Source organism: Octopus bimaculoides, chromosome 3 (assembly GCF_001194135.2).
Source record: "Octopus bimaculoides isolate UCB-OBI-ISO-001 chromosome 3, ASM119413v2, whole genome shotgun sequence".
In the NCBI taxonomy this organism is placed as follows: Eukaryota; Metazoa; Mollusca; class Cephalopoda; order Octopoda; family Octopodidae; genus Octopus; species Octopus bimaculoides.
This window is the reverse complement of record NC_068983.1, coordinates 83,454,137-83,457,956: the sequence shown is the minus strand read 5'-3', so window position 1 is coordinate 83,457,956 and position 3,820 is coordinate 83,454,137. Positions and strand designations below refer to the sequence as shown.

General features: G+C 34.7%; 1 long non-coding RNA gene across 1 annotated transcript in view; it reads left to right on the top strand.

The window, feature by feature from the left end:
- The window catches only part of LOC106872428 (uncharacterized), a 58,863-nt gene extending 55,342 nt beyond the window's left edge, over positions 1-3,521 (top strand). The window contains exon 4 of the long non-coding RNA XR_001409771.2: positions 3,485-3,521. This is a non-coding gene — a long non-coding RNA (uncharacterized LOC106872428). The remainder of the gene's footprint in view (positions 1-3,484) is intronic.
- The last annotated feature ends 299 nt before the right edge of the window (positions 3,522-3,820 follow it).

Sequence of the window (3,820 nt, the reverse complement as noted above, 5' to 3'; positions counted from 1 at the left end):
CCAGCATGGCCACAGTCAAATGACTGAAACAAATAAAAGAATAATATATATATATATTTATATATAGATTATATATTTATGTGTATGCATATATATGTGCGTATATACATACTTATATATTATACACTTATATATTATATACAGACATCCGTTTAGTGTTGACGGTCGATAAAACGAGTACTCAATATATTTTATTTTGGTCGAGTCAATTTCTCACATTGCACTTGATTGTTTACACTAATCTAATAATTAATAGTTGGTTATAATATCGACTCAAGATCAGCAGTATTGAAAGGAAGTTGTTAGTGTGGCAAGAATAAGACATTTGATGACGATCGGAGATATGACCAATTATGAAGATAATGGATGATTTATCTTTAAGAATGGGGTTAATTTGCCGTAGCCCAAAATATGACCTTCGTCCTGGTGGTAAACGGCGGGCCAAATGCTTAGTGGTATTTCGCCTGTGTTCACGTTCTGAGTTCAAATTCCGCCGAGGTCGACTTTGCCTTTCATCCTTTCGGAGTCGATAAACTGAGTACCAGTGAAACACTGGAATCGATGTAATATTTTTATCCCCTCCCCAAAATGGCTGCCCTTGTGGAAAAATTTGAAACCATTATTATTATTATTATTATTATTATTATTATTATTATTATTATTATTATTATTTACTTTAAGGCGGCGAACTGCTTGAATAGTTACCGCACCGAGCAGTGAGCAGGCAGAATCGTTACCGCCGAGGGCGACTTTGTCTTTCATCCTTTCGGGTTCGATAAAATAAGTATCAGTTGAGTACTAGGGTTGATGTGATCGACTGTCCCCTTCTCCACAAAATCCAGTCCGTGTGCCTTTAGTAGAAAGGAGGCGGTGAACTGGTGGAATTGTTATCGCGCCGGATGATGAGCTGGCAGAATCGTTACCAGCGAGGGCGACTTTGCCTTTCATCCTCTCGGGGTCGATAAAATAAGTACCAGTTGAGCACTGGGATCGATGTAATCGACTTCTCCCTCCCCCGAAACTGCTGCCTTGTACCAAAAGTAATTGTAATAAAGTCATCAGTTCGACTGCTGTTATTATGAGCGGTGAGCCACCGAGGTCGACTTTGCCTTTCATTCTCTCGGAGTCAATGAAATAAGTATCAGCTTAGCACTGGATCAATCGACTTGCCCTCTTCTTCAAAATTTCTGGTCTTGTGCCTATAGTAGAAAAAAGAGTAGCTAAAACATGACCGTACATTCAGCTTGCCAATGCTGTTTTTTCTTTGAATTTTCATTGGTCGTGGTTCACCATTCTAAACACAGATTAACTTTCGGCGCAAAATATTCGACTAAAATCCTGAGGCCTCTTTCTTCTGTCAATAGATAGAAGATTTTAGTCTCTCTATTAGAGAACCAAAACGCCGCCTAACTGGGACCTTATCTTAAACATTTTCGTTAGTGTGTGAATGTTTCGTAATTTTAGTTGAATGTAACGGTCATTGTGATATAATCTAAAAACTGGCCATAGACGTAAATAAGACTGAACACAGTTAAATGTGTCAGGTAAGGAACATCAGAGATAAAATGTCCAGGCGAATAGAATTTCAAAGAGAAAAGTAAAAATTTGTGTGGCAGGTAAAATTTTTCGTTAAGAGAAAAGTGTGTTGGAAAGAATTTGGAGAGAAATACTTGAATCAACGTAGAAAGGTTGTTTTTTTTTTCATTAGAGTTTTTGTATGTGTTTGAATGTGTTTGAATGCGAAATATATAAAAAAATAGAGTGAGAAAATGGATGGTGATTGTATGGTTCTCTACTAGACAGACATGATCTCTATTTATCGTTGGTTGGGTGAATAAAGAGGCTTCAAGATACGATTCAAATATTTTACTCCAAATGTTAATTTGTGATTGAACAACGACCAATAAGATATCAAGGAAAAGAAGAAAAAGAACAGTGACAAGCTGAATGCACGATCATTTTGAACCACTCATAATAATGAAACCATTAATCGAATTGATGACATCATTACAATTAATTAAGCAGGACAGTGAGAATTATGTGGCTGGTGGCATTACAACAGTACCAAGTCACTATATATAATGTGTGTGAATGTATTTGTTTGTTTCTGGCTCCTTAACCTCATTGTTAATGGTTCTGAAACAAATGTCTGGAAATTTCCTCTCCACATCTAAAGATGTTGCTTCTTGACAATGCCTTTGCTCACACTGATGCTGGCAAGGTAGTAGAGGCAGCAGATTAAATGATCTTTATATTTTGCTTCCTAACAAATGTTCTGTTATTCAACCAATAGAGCAGGAAATAATTGTTATCTGTAAGAGGCTGTATAAGAATTTTTTGAAGTAATAGTCATATTGTAGAACTAAGAAGATAGAGAAGATAGAAGGGGAAGGAACAAAAGTCTTCAAAATCTATTAGCCTACAACATTAAATGTTCACTTTTTAACTTTGCAGATGCTTGGAGTGAGTTGAATAATGTTGAATAATGTTGAAACTGATTTTGAACCTGAATTTTCAAGGATCTTTGTTATTGCCATCAGCTGAAGAACAACTGTAACAAATGGAGACTGGATTCATAACCAATCTCTATCTTTACGTTAGTTTCTTTCTGTTCTCAGAATTTGCACTTAGAATTTGCTTGTTCAATCTGCCAAATTCGCCACCAGTCTAGGTGATACAAAGTTGTATCTAGATAAGCTCATTCTCTTCCATTGTAAATAATTTGGTTTGACTTTAGCACAGTTATGTATTGAGATATTTGTTGATAAATACTGTATTTTCTCTGCAACTTTCAGAGTGTTAACTTCTCTTTTTCTGTTCTTTCCCTTCTGATGTTTCATGCAGTTAAAATGATTTACCTTTCTTCTCCCACACAACAAAGTAATAGTCTTCTATAAGCAGTGACATGAAATTCTCTAATCAAAACTAACTTGAATTCATCGCAGTTGTGAAACTTCATAACAGTTAAATAAAATCTTTAACATGCCACCTCTCAGCAAGTCATTTCTTTAACATCTCAACTTTCCACAGTCTACCATTTACAATATATACCATTACATTTGGTGACCCCACACCTACTTGTTACATTTAACTGTTACACAGCTTAAGATAATGATCAGAAAAGGATATGAGATTGATGTAGATAATCCTGGCTATCAGGTTCCCACTATTGAAGGTATACCAGTACTGTTTGAAATGAGGAAGCACATAAACATTGCAATCCTCTACATAGGGAGAACTTCTAACACTGAGATTGTCTCTGCAGATACAGAATGCCTGTCTATAAACTACTCAATCTTTTGCACAATAACCTGATCGATGTATCAGAAAAACAAAAAAAATTGGAAAAAATTCATTGTTAAAACAGAACAATTTAATGAGGGAATCTCTTTTCCTTCATTCTTACCATATGTCCCAACAATCATCACTGGTGTTTCATCATAGTTGACTCTATGCATTACTGTCTTTTTTTTTTTCATTGCAGGTTATGTTTTCCTCCTATTTGATGCTTAAGATGGTGAGAAGCTTTTTTTTTAATGGAAATGCTCCAACCTTTTGATATCCTGATGACAAATTGTCAAAATTTCATAATAGCATAATAATGAGATGATTACTGCATGATAAACTAGTTTCATAAAATGATGATAGTAATGTGTCTGTGAGTTTATGGGCATTTGTGTTTGCATGTGTTAGTGTGTGTGTTAGTGCATGTGTTAGTGCGTATATATATATATAAGTATGTGAGTATATCTTTATATATATATAAATAAAAGCATGTGAGTATATCTTTATATATATATATATATATATATATATATAT